The 12,637-nt window shown below is 48.3% G+C and overlaps 1 pseudogene; it reads left to right on the top strand.

Annotated features, from left to right (window-relative positions):
* The first annotated feature begins 7,850 nt into the window (after positions 1–7,850).
* LOC123056677 (lysine--tRNA ligase-like) lies at positions 7,851–9,519 on the top strand (annotated as a pseudogene).
* The last annotated feature ends 3,118 nt before the right edge of the window (positions 9,520–12,637 follow it).

The raw sequence follows: 12,637 nt of genomic DNA, 5'->3' as shown, positions 1-12,637 counted from the left end.
CTATATCAAGGAATTATTGATTGTGAAGATTGCACATGTGCGGAATCCTGAGATTGTTTGCCAATGTTAAGAATAGGGAAAAAAATAAAGAACAGAAATAATTCACCCACTCTCCACAAGATCAGGTCGACGCCGTTCTGCTGCATGAGCGACAGTAGCGCGTCCCGCACCGCCTAGAGCAGATCCCGCCGTCCCGCTCCCACATTTTCTTTATATGGGTAGGGATGGTTCAGAACATTTTTCTCGAATACGCATGAGCATGCGTATCATATATTAAAGAAGAAGCGGCAAAGAAGCCGGATAGAATGCCTTTCGGCCATTACAATGCCAATCACAGGAATTAGCATCCACATCCACCAAACACACCCACCACGCGTACTACAATACTTGCTTCACCTAGGCCAACCTCATGCCGATGGCGATTGGGCAAGCCACAGAGCAACCGAGCCGCGTCACAACCGCTGCCGAAGACCTCTACAACAATACCAAAACTCGCGACCAACACAGACCAACGTACTCAACCCATTGCGCCAAGAAGAAGTCAGCAAGTGGACGGCAGGGCCTGGACGGACCTAGAGACGGCATCAAGGGATGGTTCAGAACATTCAGAGGGGCCATTCCCACAGACGATTTTGATTTCCTCAGAGCGATGATTAACCTAGCCAGCTAGTCATTTTCAGGCTTGGGAATAAAGCTTCAGAAAATCTCAAGGTTCCGTGATTCAAAGGTTATGTTCTCAAGACAGATTTGCATCGGTTTTTAGGAGATTCACATCAGATTTCAAACTAAGAATCTCATAGGTCATCCCCACGCTGAGCACAACACTACTCATTCACATCAGAATTCAAATTAAGAATCTCATAGGTCATCCCCACACTGAGCAGAGCACTACTCACCAGTGACGAGATCGAACGCAGATGGAGGCACAGGAGAGGGAGCACGGAGATCCCAACCAGGAGCACGACCCTCCTTCCGAGTCCCCAATATGGTTGCACTCTAATTAATCCCCAATATTTTTAAATGGTTCACATTCCTTTCGCAGGACACTGAAAGCAGTAGCGCGGGTTCGTCTAAGAGCTCCCCTTTCGACACCCCTTTAAATAGGGCGCTGATCGTAATGAAAAATAAGGATAAGCTCACTAAGCCGACGTCAGTTGGTCGTGTGGCCGGCAAAGGCTTGTCCACAAAATGGGGGTCATACTATACCGCCGGTGTGCGGAAGGAGAAAAAGACCAGCTCGGAAAGCCAGACGCGCGAGGTTGAAGAACTCAAGGCACAAGTGGCGCGGATTCCGGAGCTTGTCCAAGAGCAAGTGCAACAACAACTTGGGACGACGCTCAACGCCATGGTGCCTACGTTGATTCATGGGCTGACGGCGTGGATTGCGGGCAGCCAACAGGGGCCTCCCCCGGTTCCCAGCTTCACGGCCAGCAACTCGCACAGCGCGCAGGCGGCTCCATTGGTGTCTTCGGCGGAGGCGGTATTCGTGTCTCCGGCGCCGGCATGGGCATTGGAGCTTAATGCACCCGGGTGTACGCCGGCCAGCACCTCGCCAGCAAGTGCCCCCTCCGTCAGTTGCACGCCCGCCGTTGGCGGTGCCTCGACATTAGCCGAGCTCGACGGCATCACGGTAACTAAGCCTCTCGGCTGATGACTTCATCTCCTTGCCTTTGACTTGACATCCCTGATGCCCTGTACATGTTTTCGCAGGGCACCGCCGACGTTCCTTGCACTCTTCTGCACTTCATGGGCGCCGAGTTGGTCGATGTCGCCAAGGGCAGAATCGTTCAACCGGGCAACCCCACGTTCCACGGTAATCCGATGCAACCCACAATCTATAGGGTTGAAGTGGTTCGGGTGCTGCCAGGCTGCGACGAGCTGTTACCTCCGATCCGACCCGCTGGGGCCGACGAAGAAGATGAGATGACCCTCAGCACCTGCGTAAACTGGCCCCTGCTTTGGCCGAAGAGCCAGATTCGTTTGGGGGCGGGGGACACCACCCCACAGACAAGACCGCCAGTCGTGCCGGCGCCAAGCCATGGCGAGAACGCCGCAACGCTACCGGACCTGCCAGACATCCCTATGGCACAGGATCCGGACAGCCCTATGGCACAGGATCCGGACGGCGACGACAACGACGACGGTACATTTACCAAAGTTGATAAGTACTTTGCCGAACATGGGTACGCTGACGAGTTCTGCGGGCTTCTTTCTCAAGAACCCAACCAAGATGACCGCGATCTAGCTGGTACGGCGGAGAAATCCAATTGCAACAAGCGTCGTCTGGCGTTCAGTTCTCAGGACACGCCTCCAGCTCCCGCCTTCACCGAGCCTTAGATAGCTGAGGTGTGAAATATTATCAGCCCCAACATGCTCAAGAAGGCGGTCTGTGAGCAGAACTCGGTCCCATTACAGGAGATCAAGAAGAAGGGACGGAAATGAAAGACTAACAAGGGCGCCGGTGCGAGCCAGCCGGCACCGAGTTCGATCCGTGCTCAGGACGGGCCACCTTCACCTAAGGATATCTCGAGGAGGGTGCATGTGGCGGGTAGGGCGATGCTACCGCCAAATATGCTGAATGCTGCAACCGGTGCTATGCGGAGTCTGCACGACAGTGTTCTTTCTTTGGAGAAGCGGCGTCTCAGAGAGAAGGATGTGGCATACCCGGTTTTCGTGGCCAAGGTGCCAGAGGGCAAGGGCTTTGTGGATGGCGACATCGGGGGTCCTGTGGTTTGATGAAATCTTTGCTATTTTTAACCTTCATCCGCTGCATTACACCTTCGTTCGGCTATTTTCGCTGAGTATGGAGATGCGGATCATTAGAGACAAGACCCCAGACATCGTGATAGTCGACCCCTTCTACATGCGTGCCAAGCACTTGAGCAGTGCTGGGGACCGCCAAGTTGCAAGTTCACACCTCGAAGGCGTCATTCTGGCAAACCCAGATAAGGATAACTTCCTTGTGGCTTACTTTCCCAAGTAAGTCATCCCTTAACCGCCCCGTAACATATGATTTCTTATATTTCGATCGTTTTTTTCTAACATTCCGTGTTCTGTGCAGTGACACACATTGCACACTCATTCTCTTAAGCCCGAAATATTCCATGGCCACGTATTTAGACCCGAACCGTAACTCCAAGATAGACTACACAAATGTCAAGAAAGTTCTTGATGATGTTCTCCCCGCCTACGCCAGATCTGGAGGCACCTTTACCAGGGCAGTTCGTAAGTACGGCAAGCACATGTTCTCACACAATACGAAGTTCTGCTGCGTCAAGCAGCCGCCTGGCGGTCAGAAGGATGCCTACTACACCCTCCATCACATGCGGGCGATCGTAAGGGACCATCATCAACTTCTGCTACCAGATAATCTCAAAGATTGGGCCGCGAGCTTGTCGGCAGTCCAGGATGCGGACCTCAGATAAGAATTCTTTCGCATCCAGTCGGAGTTTGCGGACATCATCGATCAAGATGTCGTTCATACCTCGGGGCAGTTCTTCCTCAGATATCAACCGTCCAACAGTGAGATAGATGAAATGCTACAAATGCAGGGTGACAACGACCGCGATTTCATGACCATCACGACAGACGGCGGCTTCATCCACGTTCCTGTCCGATGAGTCGAGTCGAAAGTAGTGATGTGTAGTTCTGAAACATTGATTGACTCATGTTGTAATTATACTTTAATGAATTCGTATGTCTCTTTGGTTTGGACAGTCGTTCAACTTAGATGTAATCAATGCTATTTATTAGTAGGACCATGAATCGTGCTATTAATGTCTTCCTTTTCTCTTCCGATCCTTTTGTTGCATACTTACATATTGCTTATGTATTGTCTGTTGTTTGGCTTGTGCATAGAGATGTCGTCGTATGTCATGTACAAGGGTAAGGTTCCCGGAGTCTACGACGACTGGGAGGAGTGTCGGAGACAGGTTCACCGTTTCAGCGGTAACAGTTACAAAGGGTACACCACTAGGGCGGAGGCCGAATGTAGATACGCCCGCTATCTAGAGGGAGAGAGGAGGGAGCGTTGGAGGAACCGGATGAAGACCAGTTTGATCGCGATGATGCTCATCGTGATGACCACAGCTCTCTTCTATGTGATGGTAGTTTAGATGATCGATATCGACTTGTAATGTGAAGGCAAACTCGATACTCGCGGTCTTGAGACTTGTAATGTTTTATCTTTGTTCGGTCTTTTGAATTCAGAGACTAATATGATGAATTGTATTCGGAGACTAATCTTCTATTGTATTCGATGAATCTGATGTTGCTGTGTGCTGCTGTCTATATTCTGTCCAATAATATATTTTGTAACCTGTGCAAAAATAAGAAAAGCAAAAAAAATAAAACCTAATATTCATACTAATGCTGCACCACACAAGACACTAATGGTGCACTGTGATCATCACACTAATGGCGCATTAACTGCTGGTGCGCCATTAGAATGCCAAAGCACATGGGTACATATGGCCCCCTGGAAGGCATTCTAATGGCGCACTGCATGCTATACTAATGGCACACTACGTGGTGCGCCATTAGAACACCAGATACTAATGGCGCACCGGTGGTGCGCCATTAGAATTTAATTCTAATGGCGTGATGCCAGTGGCGCACCGGTAGTGCGCCATTAGAAGGCAAATTCGGTGCGCCACTAGCATGCCTTTTCCTAGTAGTGTAGTGATTAGTGGGGCTTACTGGACAGAAAGAGAATAGTATGATTCCCAGTTTGATGAGAAAAGAAGTAGAAGATCAATATGTTAGTTGAGGTACAGTATGAGGTACACCGCCGTGAGCGCCGCCATGAGCTCCAGCGCCTCACCGGAGCTGCAGCAGGTGTACTGTCGCGGGCGAGCATGCCGATGAGACGACGAAGTCCACTGCAGCAGGTGTACTGTCTACCTCAAATCAACAAAATCAAAAGGAATTTTGAAATGATTTGATTCTACATAATCAACTTCCATGGATCAAATGCATATAGTATAATCTAATGTTATTTGCGAAACCTTTTGAACTACCAACTACTAAGTTGCATCCAAGCACGAAATATAATTTCAGGCAGAAGCTCACCTCGACAGTAGATTGGAACTTCCTTGATAGTTTCGGTTCCATGTAGTTGGGCCGAACTTCAATCAAAAGTTTGTTCAACCCCTCCCAAGGCTTTATTGGAGTTGTAAGGTACTATAGAGGTAAAATGAGCATGACTATCTCCATAAACAAACAATAACGTAAATAGAGCAAGGAAACAGCACATACTTTACTGTTGTGTTCAGTATATGGTGCTTCCATCTTTTGTTCAAATCTTCTACAGCCCCATACTGCATCACGGATACAAAAGGGTGAGAACTAAGAAGACAAACAGAACCATTAGGGGCCTAGATAAAATGTTGTTTGCTGCTAATCTCACTTTCAAAATCATTATTAGCACTTAACAAAACAAAACATATCAGAATTTCCTAACAAATAAAAAGCTATAGTTCACACTCTGTTTCTCTTTCAGAAATTACAAAGTATCATGTGAATGCCCAAGATAAGACATTATACATGCTATACTAGAAGTAAGATGGCATCAAACGAACTATGAATCCATTTATGATCTGACCAACACAGGGGAAAGAAACAACAGCTACCTGAATGATCGCCCAGACGGCGGCCGCGAGGGGCACCCAGTTAGACAATGGCACGACCCAGCACTCAACGAACCACGCGAAGAGGCCGAGCAGGATTAATTTTCTTGGAAGATACTGACTTCTCAAAAGTCAGATGCCATAACCAGATCTTGCCATCTTCAGATACCGATGCTAGATATGTCATGGTCCCTTAATACATGTTCTGGTTCGACTCTATATCAAGAAATTATTGAGTGTGAAGATTGCACATGTGCGAAATCCTGAGATTGTTTGCCAATGTTAAGAATAGGGAAAAAAATAAAGAACAGAAATAATTCACCCGCCCTCCACAAGATCAGGTCGACGTCGTTATGCTGCATGAGCGACAGTAGCGCGTCCCGCACCGTCTGGAGCAGATCCCGCCGTCCCGCTCCCACATTTTCTTTATATGGGTTGGGATGGTTCAGAACATTTTTCTCGAATACGCATGAGCATGCGTATCATATGTTAAAGAAGAAGCGGCAAAGAAGCCGGATAGAATGCCTTTCGGCCATTACAATGCCAATCACAGGAATTAGCATCCACATCCACCAAACACACCCACCACGCGTACTACAATACTTGCTTCACCTAGGCCAACCTCATGCCGATGGCGATTGGGCAAGCCACAGAGCAACCGAGCCGCGTCACAACCGCTGCCGAAGACCTCTACAACAAGACCAAAACTCGCGACCAACACAGACCAACGTACTCAACCCATTGCGCCAAGAAGAAGTCAGCAAGTGGACGGCAGGGCCTGGACGGACCTAGAGACGGCATCAAGGGATGGTTCAGAACATTCAGAGGGGCCATTCCCATAGACGATTTTGATTTCCTTAGAGCGATGATTAACCTAGCCAGCTAGTCATTTTCAGGCTTGGGAATAAAGCTTCAGAAAATCTCAAGGTTCCGTGATTCGAAGGTCATGTTCTCAAGACAGATTTGCATCGGTTTTTAGGAGATTCACATCAGATTTCAAACTAAGAATCTCATAGGTCATCCCCACGCTGAGCACAGCACTACTCATTCACATCAGAATTCAAACTAAGAATCTCATAGGTCATCCCCACGCTGAGCAGAGCACTACTCACCAGTGACGAGATCGAACGCAGATGGAGGCGCAGGAGAGGGAGCACGGAGATCCCAACCAGGAGCACGACCCTCCTTCCGAGTCCCCTCCCGGAGGATGAGCAGCGAGACAGAGAAACACGGCCAGAGGTCCGTCCTGCTGCTGCAGACGAGGCCGAGGTCGGAGGCGGTGACGTCGTCTGTCAGGGGTGGAGAACCTCTCTCCCGTCGCGGCCCCCCTTCCGCTGCCGTACTCGAGGAAGAAAGGGAGAGGCGGAGGGCTAGAAATAGGCTAGGGCAGGGGAAAGGGGAGGAGCAGACGAGAGAAATGGCTGAGACGGCGGCGGCCGCGGCTTTGGAGGTTGCGTGCGAGAGCTGATGTGACGATGTGGGGCGAAAGAAAAGTAGAAGTTACCTTCCAAGGGAAGGAAGGGATCCATCGCTAGTTTTTTTATACTTCGCCACAGTAAGAGTGAATTCCATTTTTTACCTTGTAGTTGTACATTTGTGACACATATTACCCTATTTAGCGGAACTTTTATCGAAATGTCAGATTTTGGAGACTTTTAACACGGTTTTACCCCAGTTTTACATTTTGTCTGTTTATGGTCGATAGGATCGGCATGTTGCGTCATTGATTTGTAAAAAAAACTGTAAGGATCGGAGGGCATCATTGGCGATCTTGTCCAAGCTTCTCTTGTCTATCTGTTCCACTCCTTGTGGCCGTCCACATGTTTTTGGATACAGGGCGTCACCTCACACCTTACCTGATGGACACACATCAAAAAACAAGGGTCCAAAGATTTTAAAAGGGGTATTCTAGATGAATTTTCACTCGAAGGGGTAATTAGTGTCACAAATGTATAAATATGGGGTAAAAAGTGGAATTCACTCCCACAGTAAAGACGGGGATGAGCGATGCCGATGGGAGCCTGATGGAATTTTTTTTATACTTCGCCACAGTAAAGACGGGGATGAGCGATGACGATGGGAGCCTGATGGATGCATTTTTTTGTCGTACATGTGAACGCGCAAGGAATGCGAACGCGTGAGGAGGCGCCTTTGATGCGCACGTTAATGTTTTGGATATAAATAAACCGACGAGAACACGAAATCGGTGCTAGGTCAACAAAGTCTCCGCTCTGTTTTTCCCCAACTACGGTACGGGAGAGAGTTTTGCACCACGCGCCATGGCGGACGACGGCATGGATCCCACCCAGTACTACCACAACAGGCTCGGCGCGCTCGCCGCGCAGAAGGCCGCCGGCGTCAACCCCTACCCGCACGCCTTCCAGCCCACCGCCTCCGTCGCCGACTACGTCCACAGGTACAGGGGCCTGGCCGATGGGGAGAAGCTGGTCGACGTCACCGAGTCCCTGGCCGGGAGGATCATGAGCAAGAGGACGTCGTCCTCCAGCCTCCTCTTCTACTACCTCCACCGCGGCGGCGCCAAGGTCCAGGTCATGGCAGACTCCGGGACCTCGGAGCTGGAGACTCCCGAGGAATTCTCCGCTTTCCACTCTGGCGTGAAGCTTGGCGACGTGGTCGACGTGCGTGGGTTCCCTGGTAAAAGCAACCGAGGCGAGCTCAGCATATTCCCTACACAGTTTGTCGTGCTCTCGCCCTGCCTGCACATGCTGCCGCGGCAGCCTAATAGGCACCGGCGCGCGCCGCCGCTGCCGTGGGCGCCCGGCATGCCCAGGAACATGGAGAGCTACGCCCTCAAGGACCAGGAGACACGGTACCGCCGACGGTACCTCGATCTCATGGTGAACCCTGAGGTGAGGTCCGTCTTCACGGCGCGAGCCAGAGTCGTCTCCTTCATCCGGAGCTTCCTTGACAAGCGTGGGTTTTTGGAGGTGGACACCCCGATGATGAACGTGGTTGCCGGTGGCGCCGCCGCCAGGCCGTTCGTCACGCACCACAACGACCTGAACATGAAGTTGTACATGCGCATCGCGCCAGAGCTCTACCTGAAGCAGCTCGTCATCGGCGGACTGGACCGCGTGTACGAGATCGGGAGGCAGTTCAGGAACGAAGGCATCGACATGACGCACAACCCCGAGTTCACGACGTGCGAGTTCTACATGGCCTATGCGGACTACAACGACCTGATGGAGCTCACGGAGGAGATGCTGGGCGGCATGGTGAAGGAGCTCACGGGCGGCTACAAGGTACAGTACCACGCCAACGGCGCCGACAAGCCGCCTATCGAGATCGATTTTACTCCTCCGTTCGCGCGGATCAACATGATCAAGGGACTGGAGGACATGGCCGATCTCAACATACCGGAGGAGGATCTGTCGACCGATGATGCCAACGAGTACTTGATGGAGGCTTGTGCCAGGTACGACATTACGTGCCCGCTTCCACACACGACGGCACGGCTGCTGGACACGCTTGTCGGGCACTTCCTGGAGGAGACATGCGTGAACCCGACGTTCATCATCAACCATCCGGTGATCATGAGCCCACTCGCAAAGTCACACAGGGACGAAGCCCGGCCTGGACTGACTGAAAGGTTTGAGCTGTCATCAACAAGCATGAGGTGTGCAACGCCTACACGGAGCTGAATGACCCGGTCGTGCAGAGGGAGCGGTTTGAGGAGCAGCTCAGGGATCGTCAGGACGGTGACGATGAAGCGATGGCCATGGACGAAACCTTCTGCACTGCCCTTGAGTATGGCCTGCCGCCGACCGGAGGCTGGGGTCTGGGGATTGATCGCCTCACCATGTTGCTGACGGATTCCCAGAACATAAAGGAGGTCCTCCTGTTCCCGGCCATGAAGCCTCAAGACAGCTAGTTGTTTGAAAAGATGAAATTCTTGTCCTATGAAAGAAACAAAATGGAATTTAAGTTATGGACAGTAATTGCCCATTGTCAATAAGGTTTCCTAGTTCTATGCTTTACAAATATTTATTTCTGTACTTCGAGAAATAACAAGCAATGTTAACTAGTTCTATGTTATTTTAATGGACAGTAACTGCCATTGTCAATATGGTTTTCTATTTCATTGAGTTGCTATAAGCCTATAACTAACCTCATGTTCATGTAATATGTTTTGGTGTTTTTTTCTTCTGAAAAAGAGGACAACTCCGGTCCCAGAATCCCACATACGACAAGATGTTTCTGCTCCAAACGGTAGAGCAGAAACATCTGCACTCGCCGGCCGAAGCAGATGCGAGCAAACTTAAAAAACTCCGCTCCCCAGGTAGGTAAGTTGCCTGATTTGCTACAGAATCTTTTGTTCAAAAAAAATCTCATTGCATCCAACAAAGCTTTGCGATGTCTTGGTCCAAGTAAAAAAGTAGACGCAATGCCATCATTACTCAACCTTAAGCAAGAGACAGCACAGGTTGCAACCATGGAACACTTTAAAATTTGTAAGATGGCACCCTTTTTAAACACTTGATGATGTTGTACTGGAACAACCGCAGGGAGTCATATGGAAACATCAGAAACTTACACCTGATTGCTGTTATGTGTCGCTTGTTCTCCAAGAATTGCATGGAATTTGTTCTGCGCCAGGTTTGCAGCGTATAGAAGTTCCAATCTGGCAAACATCTACAAGTCACATAGTAGTCCTCACATAATACATCAATTGATTTGCAATGGACATATCTACTTACAGATTGTGTATAAACATGCTCAACTTATTCTCATGTCTTCAGGTCGGAAGGGAGCGGTTTATACTTTGAGCAAAATGTCACAGGGGCTTTGATCCAGTAGCACATCATTCCTTTTGTCTGACTAAATGACACGGTTTTGATGGACAGTTAGACAAAATAGCATAAATTGGGTTTTTGCTTGGTCTAGGATAATTTTCACCCTGGGCCCTTACACCTGGCTCGATCGACCCTTATCGACCAGAAGTAGTCGTTAATCCAAAGAAATAACAACGCCGCCGCAGCTTCTTTCTTTCACTCGGACCCATATTACGAAAGCAAGAAAGGCTGCTACCGGCCAGCAGACGAGGGGCATGCAGACCCCACGGCACCGGAATTTTTCACTAGTACGACAGATGGTGAAGCGTCCGCGCTAGCATTCCCAGAATTCCGAGCATTGCCACCATGTCTTGCTAATTTTCTGATGCCTCCTAATCCTATATGCTTCTAGCAACATTGACTACGATTTTTCTATTGAAGCTTTAGAGCTGATCCCCACTGCATTCTGATATACGTTTAGGTTTCACCATAGTGTGTCAGCAAGTGCATGCAAGAGGGTCGGGGAGGTTAGTGAAGAATGGAAAAGCAGCAAGTGAAAGGATGAGCTTTTAAAAGTAGAGGATGTAGAAGTATTGTCACGCCTGCGGTCTTAATGTTAGCCACGTCACCCATCATGTGGTACACAGACCCAGTGATGTTGTAATAAGTTGTAGCAGAAAGGAGAAAAGTCACTTGCATATGTTGATCGATCCTTCAATGTCGCTTAATAGTGATATAACTCACCATGTTATAAAGTGACTACCATCATATGTAGACCAGGCCGGAGTATGTCACTGTTTATGTTGCCAGTTATTTTCAGTAGATTTACACTTTGGACAACCCAAAAATATGTATGTGCAATCACCACCAGGTGTCCATTAAGTGAGGAAATGAGCTAGACCCAAAGCAATAGTTTGAAAGGTTTAGTTTGGGTATATTACTAAAATCACCTAGAGATACATCCAAGTATAAGCTAGTATAAGAAACTAGTGTTACATATTGGTACTACCATCATTCTGGATGTATTTTTTTTTCTAACGTCCAATTGAAGCAAGTTACACAAAAAATATGGGCTAAAATATATTTGTCATCTAATGCAATTTAGTAAACTTCTTTGCATTGTCTCTCTTACATAGTATTGGCTACGTGAGAGTATCTTGTGCCAGGAAAGAGAGGCTGTTTTCTTAGCACTACGTATCCTAGTAGTGGGCTGCAAAGGGGGCGACATTTCAGTTGTGGCATATTGTTGCTTGGATCTCCCTAACTTCCTGATGCCTCCTGCTCCTACAAGTAGAGAGGCAAGACATAAATGCCATCCAAGTATTATTTTCTGACAACTTAATCATCGTTTTTAATTTGCCAGTCAGAATGACTAGAAACAATCGAGATTTCAAATGTGCAGGCGTACAAGTTGTGTTTGTGAGTATTGCATGTGGCAAGAGGAAAATGAAATGGGCAAGGAATGGGACTCCTCCCTTTTAAAGATGGATCCAGGAGGTAGAATCAATTTGTGTGGGGCCTTGATTATTAGTCGTCTCCCTGATCTCGGCAGCCACCTTCCATTGGCCGCAAGTCACGCAACTTCGTACTGTTCTTTTAAGTGCTGTGTTTGATATTGTTATTCCAGTGACCCGGTAGTGCCGTAGTGGCCGTCATGGTTAAAATTTTCTATGAAATTTCACATATTTCGATGAGTTCCAAAATTGTTTTCTTTTCCAAACTAAAAACCTTGGTGGTGGTAATCACAAATAGTTAATTTCTCTTCCTTTTCACAAATAGTTTATTTCTATACTTTGAGAAATAACAAGGCAATGTTTCCGAGTTCTGTCGTATTTTAATGGACAGTAATTCCCCATTGTCAATATGGTTTTCCTTTTCATTGAGTTGCGTATAATTAACCTCATCTCTGACCATGCTGCATGTAATATTTTTTGATGTTTTTTTTCTGAAAAAGAGGATAACTCAATCCCGACAGGGGTCCACCTCCTGTCAGGCCACCACACCCCAGATACAACAAGAATTTTCTGCTCCGAACAGCAGAAGCAGATTGGAGCGAAATTACCACCTCGGCTCCCCAGTAGGTAACTTGTTGTAATTTGCCACAGAATTTTACTTCCTGTCCAACAGAAATCTCAATCCATCCAATATAGTTTAGCGATGTGTTGGTTCATGTAAAAAAAATTAGAGGGATGACCATTACTGATCCTCAGAATGTAC

This window comes from Triticum aestivum, chromosome 3A (genome assembly GCF_018294505.1).
Source record: "Triticum aestivum cultivar Chinese Spring chromosome 3A, IWGSC CS RefSeq v2.1, whole genome shotgun sequence".
Lineage (NCBI taxonomy): Eukaryota > Viridiplantae > Streptophyta > Magnoliopsida > Poales > Poaceae > Triticum > Triticum aestivum.
This window is presented reverse-complemented; position numbering and strand designations above follow the sequence as displayed.